The 22,484-nt window shown below is 39.2% G+C and overlaps 1 long non-coding RNA gene across 2 annotated transcripts in view; it reads right to left on the reverse strand.

The window, feature by feature from the left end:
• LOC149155451 (uncharacterized) overlaps positions 1-22,484 on the reverse strand; it is a 36,303-nt gene that overhangs the window by 9,921 nt on the left and 3,898 nt on the right. For both annotated transcript variants that reach the window (XR_016263643.1, XR_016263644.1), the window contains 4 exons: positions 12,974-13,050; positions 12,807-12,883; positions 12,448-12,706; positions 12,231-12,310 (listed from right to left, as the gene is read on the reverse strand). This is a non-coding gene — a long non-coding RNA (uncharacterized LOC149155451). The remainder of the gene's footprint in view (positions 1-12,230; positions 12,311-12,447; positions 12,707-12,806; positions 12,884-12,973; positions 13,051-22,484) is intronic.

Raw genomic sequence — 22,484 nt, forward strand, 5'->3', positions numbered from 1 at the left:
AAACTAGAAAAGGAGAGAAGATCAAAGCTCCTTATTCAGACCATGGAGGTGAGTATACCTCAACAAAGATCAAATATTTTGCAGGGAATCAACAATCAATAGGATAGTGCCCTACAACTTGTGCAATAAAATGGGGTTGCATAGGGGAAGAATGGACCTATAATTGGCAATGCTAAGGACTTGATATGTGACACGGATTTTCTCCCCATGCCTTCAGTTGAAGGCATGCAATACAACAATGTAATTTTGAACATATGTGCTCATCTAATCCCGAAGAACAAGACACCGTAGAAAGCATTTACTGGTGAGAAACCCAAGGCGTGTCATATTTTCATGTCTTTTGCAGCCTAGTTTAAGTTCATGTTGTTGATGAGAAAACGACTAAGTTGGGACCCTCAAGTATGAGAGGTATTTTCTTTGAATACAATGAGACATTGAAGGCTTACAATATCTACATTCCAACACAATAGACGACAGTGGTGAGCAGCGATACGTGGATTGCAAGATCAAAGGTATGTCCTTTCGTCATTAAAGGAAGTGAAAAGGTTGTTTTTTAAGAATATGATCCAGGAATAAAAGAAGAATTCAGATCCATATTTGGGAGAAGAGGGCCAAGGGAAGGACATTGCCTCCTTATCCTTTATTTTGGCCTGTTAGATGTTGAGGTGGCTTGCTCAAAAATTACAAGATGGCTACAAGCATGTACAAGCCTCTAAAACTTCAATTAGGGAAAGCATTCCTCCTAAGTGATTTGCTAACCATGTTGCACTAGCTTATTCCATTGGCTAAACTTCGTGTTTCACAGAAGAGGAGCAAAATGATACCATGATGGAAGAAAAGGGATGCTTGTAAGAGAGCCCCAAAACCTTTGGAGGGATCAATAAATACTTCCAATATTACAATAGACTTGGATTTACAACTTGCGGATAGAGTCGAGGTACTGGATCTACATTCTAACACAATGAAAGACAATAGTGAGTAGTGATATGATGTTTGGTGAGGATGTGTGGTCCTCGAGATCAAGGCATCTCCTTCAACAACAGGAGGAAGTGGAAAGGTTGTTGTTCTAGAATCCAATCCAAGAGTAAAAGAGGATCTCTAATGCATATTTGGAGGAAAAGAGCCAAGGGAACGATCTCGACTCCTTCACCTCTGCTTCAACCCATGAGAAGTTGAGATGGCTTACACATAGATTATTGGGTGGATATGAGCATGTATAGGTGCCTAAAACTTCAGTCGAGGCTGGTACCTTCTCATAACACATTTGTTAGCCATGTTACATTGACTTCTTCCATTGGTGAGCCCTCTGGTTGTGCAGAGTAGGGTTGTAGTGATGCCATCATGGTGGAGGAGAGTGATGTTTGGGAGATAATGCCAGAACCTATGCAAGGACCAGCTATTAATTCTGTTATGTTCCTATACCAATAGGTGTCATATATCATGATTGACTTGGTTTATCTCTGTAATATGTACATACCTTTGCTTTCTGCAAATGTTTTCCATATTCAAAATAAAAAATTAAAAAATGTAAAGAGGGTATGCCCTAAAAGAAAAATCAAAGAGCAAAAAAGAATAGAAAAGGTCAAAAAAGATAAAAAATGAACCCCAAGAAAAAGAAAAAGACCAAGAAAGTGTGCAAGACCAAATGCCACTACTATTTTAATTTTTGTACAATAATGATTGTGTGCAATTTGTCACTTATGCCACAATCTATGGTAACCAAACAATTTAATCTTGGTTATTCCATATTTTCAATTTCATGCTCAGAGATAGAGAATAAAATCTGACCAAACTGTTTAATCTTGGCAGATAATTAGATTAGGTAGAGTGAATAAAAGGAGCTCAACTATTTAATCTGAGCCCTTGGATGTAATAAGGATAGACCTAGATAGAGTTCCATTGTAAAAGAAAAGAAAAGTTTGATAAGGGTTTGCCAGTTTAAGTGCACCCTAATAAAAGAAGTAAAGATGGTAGGATGTGTAGGTGGGTAAGTAGATGATTGGTTGCAGAATTATGTATGATGAATGGTTAAGTTAAAAGCTCAAATCATTTGCTTTTATCATTACATTACTTTGGTAAAGCATGGATGATAATGAAAACATTTACATCATGGACAAAAATCAAACTAATTAACCTCCTCACTCATTTTTCCCTAAATTTTACTAATTTCCCATAAGTACTAAAGGCACCAACAACCTGAAAGTTAAAAGGGCTTAAAGCATTTCTCTGACTCCTGGAGGGACCAGACCCTCGACCCAATAACTTGTAAGGCCTAAGTGCTAAAGCCCCTTCATCAAAATCCACCCCCTCCATAATTCATTCATTCCCTTCAAATCCTTTTCCTAGGGTAAAATCACTCTTTTACTTAGGAAAAATAAATGGTTCTTCATAAAAACCAGCCAAACACATTTTAGCCTAAGTCATAATGTTGGATGATGAATGTATTTTCATAAACATTTACTTAGCGCATTTTCTTTTCCCATGGTCATATTAAATTTTAATTCTTATTATTTAAATCCCGAAAGAAATTACCCTTTCCCGTATATATTATTAATAAAAATCCCAAAATAAATAAATATCCAATCCCTATGGTTTAAAAAATAAACCATAATAAAGTTAATTTAGTTGGATTAATTAATCGAACCGCGATTAATTAAGAGCCAAAACCCCTGACATGTTAAAAAGGGATTAATTAGTCATCTGGATTAATTAATAACCTATCCACCAATAAAATCATTCCCGATGTAATTAACGTCACTTAATTATGTTGATTGTGCCATCGGGTCCCCTCCATTAACTACCTATCACCTTCCGCCGCCGACTGTCGTTCGATCTGCCTTCCCGCATCCAACGACTCTCGCTCATATCGCACGGGCCTTTTGGTCGAACGTTAACCACCCGATATACGTTGTTGTGACTTTTCGCCGATGCTACGTGTCAACTGATGAGTGGAATCGTGCGGCCCTCCCTCAATACCACCAATCTCCCATAAGCGGTGCGATGAAACCCGCTTACCGCCTCCCATAAACGACAAAACGTCACATCGTCAAGATGACGCCACCTGTCTTTGTCGCTAACCCGCCAAAATATTGACTTTGCATAAAAAACAAGTGTAATCTATTCTTCATCCTTTATTCAGAACAATTCCATGCATGCACTCAATACGTCCAAAATCAACCAGTTTGTCCCCAAACTGTCAACTACCTTGAACGCTGCCTTTCAATGCCGCTCCAGTCCACTGTGTGCATCCTGTGAACGTGAACATCATAGCCAACCACCCAGGAATAGGTATTTACCAGATTTTCTCCCGGAAACCCTGTTATATACTGAAATTCCTCTGAAATTGCTTTAAAACCCAAAGTTTTCAGTATAATTGAGTTGCTAAGCTTAGTTCAAAACTTCCCAGGCACCTCTATTTAGACAATTTCATTGAAAATCCCAGTTTCGTCCCTGAAAACACAAGAACCAGGATGGAAACCCCCGTGGCCCTCAATGTACCTCCAATCACTACTCCTCATAGGGATTTGGATTACCTTCCCTTAGCAGATAAAGACTTCCAAATAAAAGACCTTGAACCTGATAAAAACCCCTTGAAAGTATATTGTCGATGCCGAGACGATTACATGAACAATTCAGATACCATAGGACTTTGGGAATCAAATCTCCCAAAGTACCTATTCCCTTTTGTGCACATTTTCCCGGACATTATCCATCAATGTCATGCCAATTATAATCCTAACCTCAGAGCTGTAATGTCCCCCGACCAGTCAGTCCTGTTTACAATTACTGTTGATTCAATTAATGAAATGTTACAGCTTCAGCCCGGCCAGAACCTCACCCCCATTTCCATTGGAGAATTACTAGAAAAATCCACCAAAATGTCTAGTTCTGAACTCAGTCGTATTTGCCATACTTTCATGGATAAGAATCATATACCCAAAGATCCCCCTCCCTACCTAACATGTTTCTTCACTGATATAGGCAAAGATATTGTTAATATGATTGCTGCCATTATGGGTTTCAATACTAGTGAGTTTGTTGATGAATTGACCCTAGTTTTCATGAGTATCTTCACCCCTGGTCAGCCTCCTGCTGTCAAATATGACTATGCTGCATTCATAGCTGACAAAATCCACGACCAATTCATGAGGCTAGAGAATGAGAGTGTTCAAGTATTCCGCAGTCCTATATCACCTCTTCCTTTACTACCAAACTGACAAATTCCCATTCTCTGTGCATAAGCTTGATACCAAAGGTAACCCTAGGTCAGTCATTTTCTGGACCTCTATTTTTCACCATTCACCCTCTTCTCCCTATTCATATATAGATTTCATTGATCAGTTTGTCCATCCTATAACTACCATGCTGACAGGAAGTTCTCCTCCTAGAATCAGTGATGATATCAAAAGAATCCTTCAGTTGTCAAAGCAGTATAGGATAGGTGACTGGTACTTATACCAGAATCATACTAAGATCAGAGTCTATGGGTGTGAACTGCCTCCCTACAAATTGCCCAAGTATGTCCCCATGAGATTATTTGCCCTGGAGTACTACAAGCAAATAATCAACTCTGATCAAATCCACTTCATGAAAGCAAAGAAGAAAGCCCAGCTAAGGATCAAAGACCACTTAGGCCCATTTGTGTGCAACAACAGAAAAGCAGGGCAAGAAGTAGAACAAATCATAGAGACGAAGATGCATTTAAAGAAGAGCTTTGCTTGGGCATATGATCCTCACAGTTTCATCTGTGATAGAAGGATAAAACACAAGTTGTCACCTTACATCCATCACCGGATCCCTGAAATAGAACAATATGCCAATTTAAATGAATGGAGGGAAGGAACATTGATAGAGCAAGATAGTGATAAAGTTGAAGTTGAGAATGTGATGAAAGATTTGGAGAAAAGACTTGACCTGGACTCCTTTGTACAGGTGCCTGCAGAGTCTCCCCAAAGGCCAGCACAGGAACCCAGTGCTCCCACAGCAGAGCCTTCACAGAGGCAAACTCAGGAACCAAGTCCATCTACATCAGAACAACTAGAAACAGCAGAACAGCAAGAGAAATCAGAGCAGCCCGAAATCTCTGAAGAGTTAGCTCCACCACAGCCACATCCAGCTCAAACTAATATGGGAAATCCTCCAGTGCTACAGACTCCTCTAAATGAGGAAAGAAACTTGAAAAGAGAAAGGGAAGTAGCTACCCCTCCAAGCATACCTACAGATCAACCCTTTGCTAAGAGGCAAAGGATGAATCCATATTCAGAGGAGGAATTCATTGGGGAGACTACAGAGAGCATGAGGAAGGAAGGGACAGATAGCTTACAGACTTTCCCAACAGGTGGGACACCCTCAAGTTCACAGAGGCAAGAGCTAGAAAGACAACCCAACACAGAAGTGTCATCCTTCAGGTCTTCTTCTGAGAAGATTATAGATATAAAGGGGAAGTTTAAAGAGATCAAGACAAAGAATGAGCAACTGAAGGCCCAAGCCTATGCTCAATACTTAAAAATGGCCCCTACAAACCAGACTAGACTGATGTCAGCCTTTGACATCAAAGAGGGAAAAATGCAAATGAGTTTCCTGAAGCCCACAGTGCTGCAGCCAAAATCCTTGGCAGATTATCTCAAAACTGATTTTGAAGTCATGGCTAAAGACATCCACCCTATCGACCAGATTGAACTACACAAGCAAACAGGTGAGATGGTCTATTCAACACTGACCAGCAAAGCAATGATGGCTCATAGATTGCAAAATTCATTGAGCAACACTACAACCCAATTGCAGCTAGAGAAAGCCTCCTCACAGGCAAAAGATAACATAATAAAATCATTGGAAGAGTTAGTAATTGAGTTGGGTCATGACCCAAAAGATGTTAAGGCAGCAGAAATCTTAATCAAGAAAAAGAATGAAGACATAGTTGCACTTAGAAAACAATTGAAGTTGCCACCACTCATTCACCCTCAGACTGCTGAGGTTATAGAGAAGAAAAATGAAGAAGAACTTATGGACTTGGTCCTTAAGTTAAATGAGCAATTAAAGGAAACAGAGCAGGAATTGGAGAAAGCAGTGCAGTCAAGGCAAAGTGAGTCGACCATCCAGCCCCAGACTGTAGTGCCTATAGTTTCAACAGCAGTCCCTTCCACTATGGCAACTGTTTTAGCACCAAACATTCCTTTGGCAACAGCCACACCAGTGGAAGCAACAGGTACAACACAGGTAGGTACATCAACACAGAGCACAAAGGACTTAATTAAGTCAATGGAAGAGATGAAACTCCAAGTAACAGAGCTACAAAAAGTGAAAGAGAAATTCACTACCTTGGAGCAAAAATATGATATATCAAAGATCAATTATGCAGAAGAGATAAGGAAAAACAAAGGCATGGCCCAACAAATTAAAGCATTGGAGAAGGATCTGACATTTGAAAAGCCTTTGACAGACATTAGGAAGATATTGTGGACCAATATCATTGATTCCATCAATGATATTTGGTCATCAATTCAAATTATTTTTGAACAGATTGATTTAGTAAAGCTTGCTCTTGAAGAAATTGAGAAGACTAGAGAAGAGCTGGGCAGGAAACCTGAGGAAGCTATCAGATTAATCAATTTTCTGAACAGTAAAAGCAGGCAACAATTAGAACAATTAGATATTGAGGATAGGACTGCTACCATCCTCGAACTGAAGAAAGTGTTGACCAAAAGGAATCTGATGCAAGGCCTAGAACGTAGATGTCAAAGCATGCAGGAAGATATAGATGAGTTCATGAAAAAATTTGACATCTTAAGAATTAAAGGACTCCCAAGCCCTTTAGTCATCAATGATAGACTAATGGTTCAGATTGATTATATTAATAAATTACATCAACAGGCTGACAGTCAGGCTAGTTCATCTTCAACCAAGGCATTACCAACAGGAAAAGTGCTTTACGATGGTTTAGAGAACCTCTTTTTCATTGAACATGAAGTAAAGCACTTATTCCCAGTACAGCCCAATTTTGTGAAGTATACAGAAGCAGATGAAATTTACAGGAAGCTGATAAGGACAAGAATACCAAAGGATGATTGGTGGACCAATATGACTGACATCCTATAAATTACCATGGTAAACAGTGAGGTAAATAGAAATATTTACCACAGTAAATTTTGGTAAAAAGGATGAATGCTGGTGAACAGGTAAAGAGTATCAGTTACAGGTGAAAGAGTATCAGTTGAAAAGATCAAATCAGATGTCCAGCACAGAGTTACTAGGGCAACAACAAGATGCAAATTCGTAGAGCATGCCTCCAGCTCCTTCAACAAAAACAGGGACAGCAACAATCAGTTCACTTTCTGTTTCTATATTCGAGACCATCTGTCTCTATATTTGTGTAAAAAGATATTTCATATTCCTAGAATAAATCTCATTTAGTTATGAGATATTTTGATGTAAATTTTGTATAAATACTTCTTTATTCGAAGTATTAGGGGTGGATTCAAAGACATTTCTATAGACATTTTCTTCTAGAATTGAAGTGCTATTGTACCAAGACTTGTATGGCTTGCTGGATCAAGGAATAAAGTAAAGACTGTTCACGGGATACTTGTGTCAAACAGAAATCAAATAAGTATTCTATATCTCTTGTTTATTATTGTTTTTCCTCTGTTTATTAATAATCATATGTGTTTTCATAAAACCTGAATGATAAACGAGTAATGATTTTTCAGAAATTGCTTTACTGCACTTTGTTTTAAATTGTTTATCTTCTCAATGTTTTCTGCTAGACTATCATAGTTAGGGAATTCTTGAATGCTCCCTTACTTCGTAGTTTATCCCTTTGGTCCAATTGAACAAAGAATTCTTAATTGCCCTTTGTTGATAGGCCTCTTCTGTTCCTCATTTTGACCCCGGTTAAAGGATTCTTCATTGCCCTTTCTCCCTGGTTAAGACCATTTCATCCACCTGAACCTGACATTTGCCTTTTGTTTTACTACCTTGCCCTGTGAGTTTTCCCTTTAGTAATTGATCTGATCCAGTTAAGCCATCACTCTATTGACTCCATAGCCCAATGGCTTGAAGACCTTGCTCTATCCATCTGTTCCTAGAATTCCACCACTCTCAAACAAAACAACCCTGAACATTAATAACTAGCCTAATATCACACCAAAACAAAGCTAAATTATAAAGAGAGAGCCCTCTCTGAGTACAGATTGGCTAGATTCTGTACTTAAAAGATTGGTTTGTGGTTACCTCGGACCCCTTTCCTTCTTCCCATAACTTCTAAGGAAAATCTGAGTGATAACAAATGCCAAGAAAACAATGACTTAGATTTGCAGGTTACAAGAGATTCAAGAAAGTCCTTTCCTCACAAAGAGGGAGATTCAAGAAAGCCCTTTCCTCACAGAGAGGGAGTGTTTGTTGTTGATTGCTTCAAAAGTGTTTTCATCAAAGTAGGGGAGCACTTGATGTGATGGGGAGGGCTTGTGCTCCCCCATCCCTATCGTTGTTTTTTTCATTAACTTACTCTCAAAGATCTTATTGGGTGTACGCATACCTTGGAGTTGGTGCCAAACAGGCACACTAATCGATGTGGTAGTTAGCAATCATGTGATGGTTTGACATCTTTTACAAGGGTGCACTTGTTGAGGATGCACATGGAGTAACCACCTTGAAGGAGGACATTATGCTCCTAGAGGCTAGGCATGAAGCGCTAGGGGCATTGGGGCCACCTTACACATGTTGAGTAGGAATGCGTGCACCACCTTGGAGGACAAATGATTGACACATAGACAACTAGCTTGGATGGAACACCACCTCAAAGATTAGAAAAATCCTAGTGTGACATGTGGGTACCTTGCTTTGAAGGGTGCACTCTATTTGGGGCTTTGATGGTTGACTTAGCCTACTTAGTTTTGTGTTTTGTTGTTGACCTTTTTGAAAATGTAACTAGGTTTGGTCTTCATAATTATATGTGTACTTGCATCAATATATATTTCATGTAAAAGAAAAAAGAAGAAAAAGAAATTTATTATTCCCATTATTTTCTAGTCAAAGCATGTTCTTCATGCATCTAGGGTTTATTGAGTCATATGAAAATTTGTCATGAGTCAAAGTCCCATTTGGACTATTTGTAAGAAAAGGAAAGATTTTATTTTGAGTCAAAATAGTCAATTTGTCATCCACAAGACCAAGTCGGCCCTGCATGAACAAATCGGCCCAGAAAAGCACCTATTCGACCTCCTGGATGTGTATATATAGAGCAATTTGACCTAATTAGAACCCTAACTCGTCTCATCAAATTTTGTGCCAAGAAAAGGAGAAAGAAGACTAGCGAAAGACAAAAGAAGTGACGGTCAAAGGAGAGAGAGCGAAGGTCAAAGGAAGGAATTCTTGTGTTTTTGTGCCCTAATTCTACCACGTGCGAAATTTCAAACTGTTGTGGGGGCCGAAAATTTCAGATATGTTGCAGGGGCCAAAAAATCATAGTTTGATCAGATTTGAAGGGCATTGACAAGTTTTGACTTTGTTGAATTTGACTTGCTTGAGTAAGGATTGAAGGAGGGTTGACTTGGGTCTTGTGGGAAGTCTTGGTATTGGTTTTTAGGTCTTGGATTTCTCACTTTGATCTGATTCTATAAGAAGAGAAGTTGTTTGGGTTTTCCCCTTTGTGGGGTTTTTCCCTGGCTTGGAGCCTACATCTTTGTGCTCATTGTCTTTTTTGATCTTCATGCTTTTGGTAATTGTTTGATGAAAACAACATAATAAAAGAAATAAGAAGCCAACATATATTCACAAGCAATTATCAAGAGAAATTAACCTTTATTTGCTAGCCTCTTGGTTTCTCAATAAGTCTCCCTCACCTTATGGAGGGGAGTATCTTTGTTAAGCACAACTACTTGTATCTTAGAGATTGATAGTTGCCATGATGCTCGCTACTTGGGGAATCTTTGGAATCACTACGTGAAATAACTTAAACTATATTAGATCAAAATAAAAGAAAATAAATTGTTGGAAGATCATGTATTACTTTTGTAACAAGGATTCGGTACTTGTGGGATGCTAGCACTAGTGTCCTTTGTCTTATGAGATGCAAGTGTTGAGTATCATTAGCTTGTGGGATGCAAGTGTGTGAATCTTCTTGATGGTTTGCATGATGCAAGTTGAACATCTAAGGATTTGACAATTCTTTAATACTTGCTTGTTTGGAAGACCCAATGATTGCCTTGTATAGCTTGATGGGATGCCTTTCTTGTCCTTTGTATCATTGGTTAAGATCTATAGAGATTATGGATGCCCTAGCTAGGGTTTCGAATGCAGTCAGTACTCCTTGCTTGAGATGAGCCATGAAAGGACTTGTTCTACTAAGTCGAAATGAACTATGCTCACTTTTCATTACTACAAGAATATGAGGTGTACCACTGTTATGCTATATTTGTGATCACAAATATGAATTCTTATGGATCAGGCAATTTTCATCGTTGTTTTAGTATGTTGATTTCTCGAGACAACAAATCACCTTCTTCTTGCTCCTGGAAAACCCAATGTAGACAGACATAATTCTGAACGAAATTCTCTAATTCTTGGAGATTCTTTTACTTAAATGTACAATCCATTCTATTCCAAGTTATAATCCCTAATTAGGAGTATAGACCCATGAGCAAGGGCACCTGTCATAATGAACTCAAAACAGAATTTGCAACTAGCATTGTTATCCTCTCGCCTAGCAAGCAAATACTTACCCCCATGGATGGAAATACTTCTTGATCTGGATCGATACTCATTATGCCTGGCATTGAACAGAGTTGGGATTGACCATATCAATTAGATTATTAATTCAAATCAGATCGACCTTCATCTTTGTCGTGTTATTGTTCCCATAATGATTGTGTTTCTCCAAAACAGAACCTTGTTGCTCTGCATCTTGGATGAGGGGTAGAATAGAAGTTGTCCATGGGAGAGATGGCCAAGTGGTTGACGGCTCCAATCAAGGTTGATTTCTATGTTGTCTTAGCATGCTTAATGATAATTTCACATCTGAATTGTCGATATTATAATTTCCTTGTAACTGAATTAATTTCCCCATCTATGTATGAAGATGGGTATTTCCCTAATGGCATATGCAAAGATGTATGTGTGAAGTCTTTATGGCATTTACAATATTGAGTTTTATTATTAGTAGTGTTGAGCAGATATGAAGTTTCTTGCAAGGTCATTGAAGAAATTAGTTTTGGCATCAAGGCAAACAAATGTACAAGTAGATGCCTAGCCTCATGGAAGTGATGTGGAGATTTCAAATTAGGCAAATTCTAAAAATCTCTACATATCTGAAAAACAACTAAATGATAATAGTTAGGCATCCTCTTCTGTTTAGATTGTCTAAGGTCTCATTACCACTCAACTTAAAACCAAAGATCTATTGTATAAAATCAAGGAATAGGGAAAAAGTGTGGCGCTCATGGTTGCTCAACAAATTATGTATTCATAAAACAAAGCAAGGAAATGATGAAAGAATTACAAACCTATAAACAAAAACATGGTGAGCAATGTTATATCAATGACGGGGAAAGAAGTGAAGCGCTTTATAGATCTAACAATTTAGTGATCGACAAGATGGAATTTGAAATAAGCGAAAGTATAGATGATACACACACTAGATGATAAGAAACATCACCATTACAACAACAACCCTCAATAGTAAGGACCAAACAACATAAACTTTTGAAGCCCAACATAGCTTAATCAATGTTACCAGATAAGTTCGAATGTCAAACCATAAATTGAGTGGTACTACCCGAGAACCATGCTAGAAGGAGAAATCATCATACAAATGAAGTATACTTCATTGAAATACATCATAATACCATTTTGTTGGAAACAACATGACTCACCCAGACTCTATGCTGAGATCACAAATAAACCACAGAAGAAATTAAATAACAGATAAACAAAGCGATGAAATAGCCATACACATACTTGCCTACCCTTGGCCAATGCCAACTCCTATGGAATCATACGTTGATCAACATTATAGTAGTGGCAACCATGAACAATAAGCACTGAAAAATTTTACCCCAATATAATTCTTTTCTTTTTGTCTTATCAAAGTTCCTAGAAAAACTTAAATCTCAAACCCAATAAAAAGATGATAGTACCCCATAACCATGACAAAACGATAAATTGTTGTGCAAGTAATAAATATTTCAGTGGATTAAAGGCCAACTTTATTTTTTTTGGAGAAAAAGATGGCTTACCCATTCTCTCCGCCACGTTTGTAGTGTCTAGGCTATCTTCGCCACATGACCTTCATTGAATGTATAGTTGTAGTCACTCACTACACAAAGCAAATCAATACAGTTGAGTATGAGACCATAGATTAAACATATAATAAATTAAATAACAAGCAAATGGAGTGATAAATTAGCCTAGATAATTTTAAGAAGTGCACTACATATAGGTAAGATGATTCACCTTTATTAATGAGTTATGACCTCTATCTCATCTCTTTCATTTTCTCTTCCTGTTGCCTTCCTTTCCTTTCCCACCCAACAAACCAAACCAAGACCAAACTTCAAACAATAAAGAAAAATGCAAAACAAAGGAAATCAAGTACAACACAAAGCATGGCCATGCTCAAACTCAACAAAACAAAAAAATGCAGACAACAACAAACAAAAAATTGAAAACATCCCCTTTGCACATCATCCTTCTTGTAGTGTGTTGTCTTGTACTGAAAGGAAAAAGGAGCATTGAATTAAGCTAAAATACACACAGATGGTAAAGGGTAAACATATTTCAAAACCAATAATTATTCATAATAGGAAATGTACCTCCCTTAGAGTTTGTTTTATAAAGATGGATAGTCCATTTTGTATTCCATTTACTCGTGCTGACTAGAACAAGCCATCTACAACAGATACATAATAAAATATTAGAATCATTATACAAGTTAAATTGGATAGTCAAACACAATAATTATTTGTAATAGGAAACATACCTCTCATTGAGTTTGTTATATAAAGGGAGATAGTCCATTTTGTATTTTGCATGTTTGTGCTCATCAAAACAAGCCATCTGCAGTGGATACACAATAAAATATTAAAATTATAATACGGCTTAAACTAGAGAGTTGAAGGCATGAACTTGCCATCAACTTACTTCAAGTACATTTATATTCCATGTTATATCTCAGATAATATAGGATAAAATAAGATAAGATAATTTTATTAATGTCCAACAAATGACCACAAAACTAGGTCAATGAAACTAAATGATACATCCAGTACGAGTACAATGTGGGAGTGCAAACGCAACTCCTAAAAAATTCCAAAGCTAAATCTAGGACAAAATGAAGTAATGAAGGATACAAGAATAGGACATCCTCATAAACAAGTACATAACCAAATCAAGTCCATTTATAAATTTTCTAAACTAAAAGTACTTCTACTAGGAATAATACAATCAATGTTTTAATAAGAGTTAAGAGTGATCATTTTTTTGTAAGAGGTAGCTAACCATATTTAAACATATGGAACACCCAAAATCCTAGAATGCAATGGGCGTGGCCACATGTAGGCAGTGTCATCTGTTAGCACAATGTTTGTTTGGTTGAAGGGTCAATATGCTTGCTTGCTCGACCTTACCCTCCTCTCTGGGGCATGATGTGTGGGGGTGTGCATGTGAAACAACAGTCAAATGTCTATCTTATTGTGTCTTGGAATGTGTGTGGAGCTAGGGGATGATGTTACCTACCATTTGATGGGATTGGGCGCCATCTTTTTCTGCATGCCTTCAGGTAGGTTAAATGATGTTTTGTTCCCTCTTGGTTTGAGGAAGAGCCTCTTTTAGCATCTCGAATCACAATTTTGCATTTTGTGTTGATGTTCAAAGGCTCATCACTAGACATTGGAGCTTGTGTTCAAGCCAAAGGGCTCGAGTTGGTTGCTTGTAAGACTATAAGCAAATCTAGTGTGATCTTTCGCATGGGCACTCTAGTAACCTACACCATGACCACCAAATGCTAATGTCAACTCTAGCTGACCCTTACAAGGAAATGGTATGGCTATTTGGAAAACTTGTTGGAGATAAGATAAGATAAGATAATTTTATTTATGTCCAACGAATGACCACCAAAATAGGTCAATGGGACTGAAGAAGGATATATCCAATACGAGTATAATGTGGGAGTACAAACGTAACTTTTAGAAAATGCTAAGCTAAATCTAGGACAAAATTAAGTAAAAAAGGATACAATCATAAGATAGCCTCATAAATATGTATAAAACCATATCAAATTATCCTAATGATGTAAAAGACTAAGTAAATAAGTCCAGGGTTGGAGGTTGATGATGTCAAAAAAGCCAGAGTCTGATAGCCAGCAACGAGGGGGGTGACAGTGGCGTTGGCACGCTATTAGAGTCCTCTCGATCCAACGATGTGTCTGGTTGCATGATCTTGGGTGGTGTAGGAGCAAGGGATATTCCTAGCATTTGAGGCCAAAGGAAAGAAGCTTTGGATAAGTCGTTGGTTGCCCCACAAGGACCAGGGAGGAGTTTGTTAGGGGCCCACCTTGCATGAGAACCATCTGGAACTAATCCCTCTAACGCTTTGGGTGTGAGTGAACTGATGTGATGTTCAACACCTCCGTAAAGGTCTCGAGGACACCAGTTGGCCTCACAAAGGAGGAGGCTAAGGGGAGACCCAAGGTCTCACTATTATACTATTTGAAATACCTTAGAACTCAGTTCGTCACTTGTTGCTCCGATCAACAGGATTAACCTAAAAATATGATGTGATCGTCTAAAACGGCCCCGAGTGAGGCAAGGTATGCAAGATTTGAGATCTATGTCGGAATATCTATCTGATGAAGAGGGCTATGCATGTCCAATCAGGATATTGAAATAAGGTAGAGAGGGATCCTCCTGAATCTCTATAGAGGCAGTGGTAGTGCCCTCTAATCTCATAGTATAGGGAGCACCTAAAATGAGGTGTTTCTCTATCTTTGGCTCCTAAAGGTGGCGCACCTAGTAGATCATATCAGATCTTGGTATATGGTGATCAATCTCTGCTCGGAGTCAATAAGAACAAACCCAAAGCTGGCCCAAAGGGATCCTGAGTGAGTGCAACCAATGTTTGCACATGTATGGTGGGCAAATGATGATTCCATCTTGTAACTCTAGGAAATAATCAAGGTAGAAGGACGTCCTCGAGCCCAGGCCCGTCGTGGGGAAGAAGTCCAAGTGACTTGAATGTACAATCTATAGATATCCTCTCTGATGGACTGATTCAATAATTGTCTGGGCAACATGAGATTGCTCAGTGTAGCAAGGGATAATATGAAGGGGGGAAGATGCTATGGGTAGATGGTCAGTGTCTTGAGAAGTTGAGAAACATTTGAGAACCAACCTCATGTCTGGATTAAGGGGTGAGTAGAAGCAAGGGCCTCTGAGGAACAAAGTGCAAGGTAGGGGAACTGGTCTCTCCCGACATCTAAATCTCTAAAATATGTGACTCTGTGGAGGAAAGGAACCAAGCAAAATATGACATCAAGGTGGAATCATGGAAGGGCTAGGCACCAAACTCTTCCTGAATAATTGGCTGCAAGAATGTACGTTTGCATCGAATGATGTGTCTAAGAAGCACAATATCAAATGCCTCCCTAGGCACAATATCAAATGCTTTTCTAAAGTCAACAAAACAACAATAGACTTTCAAAGAGCGATGACGAGCTTCCTCAATAATGGCTCGAAGTTGAAGATGTGGTCAATCATCTGGTAACTCGGGCGAAAGCATACCTGTCCGCTAGCTATGAGATGTCTCTCTAGCTCCTCAAAAAGCCATTGATGCAAGCCTATGGCATAAAGCTTCGAGAAGGTATGGCCCACCATGATATTCATGTAGTTGTTCAACTCACAACTGCTCCCTAATTTGTGGATCAAATGGATAACGTCTCTTGCCCAAGCAGGGGGAGAAGACAGAAGAAACTACATGGTCGAATAGATTAGCAATATAGAACTCAAGAGACTAGATGTGATGCTTCAGGAATTCTGCTCAAAAGCCATCCTCATCTACTGCTCTATTGATGATGATGGCTTTGACTACTCTCTTGATATCCCACTCAGAGAAAAGATGACATGAGGAGAGTATTCCATAATTGTAATGATAATGTGTGTTTTGTATGTTATTTACTACACCCTATATAGGGAGAAAATATTTGGGGATCGATAATTTGAGATGAAATAGCACACAAATTGACAAAATTCAAAAGTCCAAGGGGCTTCATGTTTACATATCTAGCTTTTGCTTTGATTTTCTATAACATTTTTGATACGTTGCCACCAAATGCTAATGTCAACCCTCACTGACCCTTACAAGGAAATGGCACAATTATTTGGCAAACTTGTTGGAAAGGATTCCATGCTAATGTCAACCCTCACTGACCCTTACAAGGAATAGCATAGTTATTAGGCAGACTTGTTCGAGAGGATTCCATAATTGTAATGCTAAGGTATGTTGTGTAGGTTAATTATTACAAAGGAGCAAGGGCATTTTCATGTTTACATATTTAGCTTTTGCTTTAGTTTTCTATAACCATTTTTTAGACGTTGCCACGTATTATCGATAAAATCATACGTTAAATTGAGGAAAGTGTTAGTTTTTGTAGCATCAGATGTGTTCTATCCACGAAATTTGGTGGAGAGGCTAGAATACATGAGATCTCCAAAACCCAGAAATCATTTCTGGAAATTCCGCCTAGAAATGACTCAATTAAATTATTAACCAATTTTTAAATATTTACTAAGTCTAAACTTAGGGAATATGGTTAATTAATCAGTATTAATTAATTCAAGGTGAGATTCATCTAGAAACTTACATGGATCGACCCAGAGATGATCCTAGCCATCGATTATGTTTTAATCTTGGTTGTTGATGCTCCAATAGAGGATTATAAGAGGAGGTCGATGTGGTGATGGAGATAGCACTTTAGCAGTTCGATTTCTGAGCAGATCGATTTCCAGAGTAGCAACAGTCAGTTGTCGGAGAGAGAGCTAGAGATCGAAGTAGTGAGAGAGGGGCAAAGGCAGTGAGGCTGGAGGAGGCATTCCAAATATAGGGAGTGCATTTGCAGAGAGGCAAAAGAGCCACAGAGAGGCTGACGCTTGGGCAGCGCAACAGCCTCTAGAGGCAAGATCGATTTGCTGAGAGGGAGAGACGTCTTCAGTGCCAGAGGCCGAGAAGGAGGCCCGGAAAGCCGGAGAAGCATCTTTCCAGCCAGCAAAAGGCAGAACGACTTCATCAGAGACCAGTCTGAGGCTAGACGTCAAGCATGTTGCGCAAAGCATCGCAGAGGGTCGGAGGGCTGAATTTTTGAAGGCAAGTCGTGTTGGGAGATTGTCTATGGGGTGAGGAAAATTCCGCACTAAAATTTTGTCAGTATTTTTTTCTCTGTAGGATTGCCAGATTTCGGCATCCAGTTGTTCTCAGAATTTCTCACTACTGCTTAATAATAAAACCCTCAGCTGTTGAACCGGTTTTCCCAAGTTGGGTTTTTCCGAGGACATTTGTCCAAAAATAATTGTGTTATTTTTATGTGTGTGCTAGCATTTCTTAGTTTCCAACGCATTATTTTTCCTCAGTTTTATTATTGAAGGTTGCAGTGTATTATTTCGATATTTGTCGTAGCAGATAAATTGTAAATTAATTAACAATTAGGAGAAATAACATCAATTGTTGCAATAGGATTCCAGTTTGGAATTTTCACCTGGTATCAGAGCGTAGTTGATCAGCCGGAGAGCTCAGAGGCGTAAAGAGAAGGAATTTCGCTACTCATTGTGGGCAACAGGCCGAAATTCCCAAGGGAAGCACAGTGATTCTGTCAGGAGGCCGAGTTACTTGTGGAGGTTCGATTTTTCTGAGTGGGGCAAAAAATTTCGATCTTGCCAGATCGAGTGGTTCCAGAGGCAGAGGGAGCAGCTCGGATTTTTTGTTGGGCAGATCTCTAGCTGGACGCAGTGGTTTTTGCAGCAGTTTGCTAGAGCAGAGCCAGCGTCGAGGTGGAAGAGAGAAGAGCACATACAAAGGGAAAATTTTCCTCGGGGAACTTCTAGCCTCAAGAAGTTTGCTTTTCCTTGCAGATCGACAGTAGTTATCAACAAATCTTCTCACTCCAGAAGGGAGTGTGAATAACAGAGCAGCAACCGAGCAGAAGGAAAGAGGAAGTTTTCGACAATTCGTTGAGATGGCCACTATTGAGCTTCGTGATCAGGACAGGTTGGATGTAGCTTCCAACTACATCATCTGGAAGGCAAGGATGTCCTTCCTTCTAGAGGAATATGGCTTGAAAGCCTATATTGATGCAATGGTGGCAGTTCCTCAGGATGCAGATCAGCTAAAAGAGTACAGAAAAGAGATGGCGCGAGCGAAGCGATTGATCCTGGACGAAGTCCAGGATCATATAGTCTCACATATAGCTAGCAAAGATATTGCCAAATAGATGTGGGATGCTCTCGCCACATTATATCAAGGTACTTCCGAGCAGCGGAAGATGTACCTAGAGGAGAAGCTGAGACTCATCCAAATGCAGAAAGGGGAAGGCATAGACCCCTTCCTTACCATGATTTAGGAGGTCCGAGACCAGTTGTCAGTTGTTGGGGCAGCGCCTCAACCCACGGAGCTAGTGCGGTTGGCACTCAATAGTGTCTCCAAGGACTAGCAGGTCTTTGTCCAAAGCATATTGGGCAGAGACAAGTTGCTAGAGTGGGACAGGATGTGGGTTGCCTTGCAGCAAGAGGAATTGAGGCGAGCTCTTCTAAGGAGCTCCATCAGTGGCAGCAGCAATGGATGAAAGCAGGTGAAGGAGGAGGAGAATGTGGCCCTCGCATCTAAGGGTCACAATCAGGGACAAGGGGGAGCAAAGAAAGAAGAAGAAGGACCTGTCAAAGGTCAAGTGCTTCAGATGTGGTGAACTTGGTCACTAAAGTACCCAGTGTCCTCTCAGGAAGAAGGGCAAGGAGGAGAAGCAAGACCAGCAGGCAGCTTCTGCAGAGATCGATAGGCTTTCCTCCAGGCTAGAGGAAGACTTCACCATGTTTATTGATATACCCCCAAGAGTCAAATGGGGTGACTTGGTTTTGTAGCCTCGGAGTGCTACAGATGGGCAGGATTCTTGAGGAGGTCCACCTCTTGAATCAATACCTTTGCTACGGGGCCCACAATATTTTGTAGCAGGATGGATCAGTGGAAGTAGATGCAGTCGGATGCCAGAGTGACAGATGCTGAGGAGCACAGTGCAGAGTTGGCAGTAGTGTAGCTGGCACAGTGCAGAGTCAACAACAGCACAAAGTCTTCAGTGGACAGTGCAAAGGCTAGTAGCAGTCAGAGACTCGGATGACAGATGCATTATACTGATCACGGTTGATTCAGTATCTTGGATGCTTTTCAGTTGCAGATGTTGCAGTTGCAGCTGCAGCAGCAACAGATGAGAGGAGTTGCAGTGCAAATGCAGTGTTGGCTGCAGTATGGCAATTTCAGTAGCAGCACAATGCAACGTATATCAAAGTTGCGTAGTGGTTGGTGGGCAACAGCAACCAAACATCGACAGCATGACAGGAGATAATACAGAGACAGTGTGTTAAGGCAAGGAGTGCAGCACTAGAACACATTCCTCGCTAAGAGGGAGCGCTAGTTTTTGTAGCATCGGATGTGTTCTAGCCACAAAATTTGGTGGAGAGGCTAGAATACATGAGATCTGTGAAATGACTTTATTAGATTATTAACCAATTTTTAAATATTTCCTAAGTCTAAACTTAGGGAATATGGTTAATTAATCAATATTAATTAAGTCAAGACAAGAATCATCTAGAAACTCACACGGATCGATCCAGAGATTATCTTAGCCATCGATTATGTTTTAATCTTGGTCGTTGGTGCTCCAACAGACGATTATAAGAGGAGGTCGATGTGGTGATGGAGATAGCACTTTAGCAGTTCAATTTCTGAGCAGATCAATTTCCAGAGCAGCAGCAGTCAGGGTCCGGAGAGAGAGCTAGAGATCGAAGCAGTGAGAGAGAGGCAAAGACAGTGAGGCTAGAGGAGGCATTCCAGGTCCAATGAGTGCATTTGCAGAGAGGCAGAAGAGCCACAGAGAGGGTGACGCATGGGCAGTGCAATAGCCTCTAGAGGCAAGATCAATTTGCTGAGAGGGAGAGATGTCTTCAGTTCCAGAGGTCGGGAAGGAGTCCCGGAGAGCTAGAGAAGCATCTTTCCAGCCAGCAGAAAGCAGAACGACTTCATCAAAGACCAGTCTGAGGCTAGACGTCATGCAGGCTGCGCAGAGGGTCAGAGGGCCGAATTTCTGAAGGCAAGTCATGTCGGAGATTGCCTGTGGGGTGAGGAAAATTCCTCACTAGAATTTTGCCAATATTTTTTTCTTTGTAGGATTGCCCGATTTCGGCATCCAATTGTACTCCAAATTTCTCACAACTGCTTAATAATAAAACCCTCAGTTGTTGCACTGGTTTTCCCAAGTTGGGTTTTTCAAGGACATTTGTCCAAAAATAATTGTGTTATTTTTGTGTGTGTGTGCTAGCATTTCTCAATTTCCAGCGCATTATTTTTCCACAGTTTTATTTGTGAAGGTTGCAGTGTATTTATTTCGATATTTGTCGTAGCAGATAAATTGTTAATTAATTAACAATTAGGAGAAATAATATCAATTGCTGCAATAGGGTTCCAGTTTGGAATTTTCACAGAAAGTTGCAACCCACATTTGTAGAATCCATGTGGAACGTTGGTAGGTCACCCGCTGTCACCTCAACAACCTACCTTGCTTCTTTAGGCCGACTTTGCTCCAACTTTGAGGGGGACTCCCCTAAGACTCATTGTGGCATAAACAATTTGGAAGGTGATATCACAAGTAACCTCAGTGAATAAATTGGGTTTTTAATAGATAAAGGGGAATAGGGGTGATGGAGGGATGTGAAGACCAATGCTAACATTCAAGGGCAATGGAATCAAAGGAATGTTAGGACGAGAGGATATCAAGAAGCATGACCCTCCTTAGGTCGATTGTCCAGAATAATGGACATGAACTAGTATCAAAGAGATGGGTAGCTTCTCGGCCATCAAGGTAAACTACAAGGTCAAGAACCCACTAGAGAGGGATCCTCAATAGGATTTCCCTCAGACCAAGGATCAATTATAGCTTAAAATAATCCAAGCATTGACTAAGGGGACCCCCAAAGGTCTACCTAGCAAACAGGCTCGGTGACTACTTCAGGCCAACAAAGGAGATGTCAAAACATGTGTCTATGACACCCCCTTCCACGTTATCATTGTCCCTCAATGGATCGATCTCACTACGCCTTCTAGTGGCATTGAATCCATTACGATTTAAACCTTAAAAATTTTGCAAATGGAATGAAGAAAAGAAGGCATGCTAGATTGAAACGTAGTAAACACAAAACCCCAATGGCACCAAAAAGATTTTCATTAAGCTCTCGGGGGAGGAATACTCCTGCTATCCAACCATGACATCCAACCATGACTTACAAATGCGGAAGTCCTTCCTTTATATAGAGGTAAGGACTCCCTTTTCATTAAAATAATATTTTTATAAAATCTGTTGGACCTGGTCTAAATTCTAGAACTATGTAATTAAATATAAAATAATAAAAAATGCAAGTGGCTTTGCCACATGTACAATAAAATATAAAATGAGGCCCCACGAAAGATTTGTCAAGAAGAATTCATCCTTTCACATCCATAACATCATTTTGATCACCTTGAAAAGAGATTCCACTACTTAATTAGAATATTGGTCATCTTGGAATAAAATTATTGCAACAGTTACAACTTAAAACAAAGTCCAATAATGAAATCTTTACAAGAATTTATAGGGAATGAAGAATTCAAAAGAAATATGTAAATAAAATGCATTAACATGTCAAATAAAATTATTTTTTCAAATTAATTTTCTATATAAGAACCAACTAATAATTTAACTCTTTAGTGTAACTTTTCATTCATCATCTATAATTTGAGACAGACTACTAAATGTTTAAACTTTCAGAATAATTAAATATAACTTTTAATCAAAAAAAAACAAAACTATATTGAACATGTCTCTTAAATATACACTAAAGTTTCATATTATATGTAAATTTCTTACATATACACAAAAGTTTCATACTATATTTAAATTTGAGGCTGGTCTAAAGGATTATTTATCACTCATTTACATTAATAAATTAGTATGCAAATGGTAATATCCCACCTTAATCATTTAACCCCATCCCATTAATACTAATAAATAATTAGACTAGAAAAATAAAATAATTGTAACAAAACCCTTTCACAGATTTTACATAAGTATTATAGCTGGATAAATTTGTGAATTCGGGGAACAACTCCAACATAATGTATAAAATCAAGATGTATAAATCTGTTCCTAGGGATGCTGTGATGCAGCTTACTTAGCAAATTTATTTACATATAATTAAGCATAACTT

The sequence above is a fragment of the Pinus tabuliformis genome, chromosome 9 (assembly GCF_031772625.1).
Source record: "Pinus tabuliformis cultivar Carrire ecotype Pingquan chromosome 9, CPIR1, whole genome shotgun sequence".
NCBI classification, from domain to species: Eukaryota; Viridiplantae; Streptophyta; class Pinopsida; order Pinales; family Pinaceae; genus Pinus; species Pinus tabuliformis.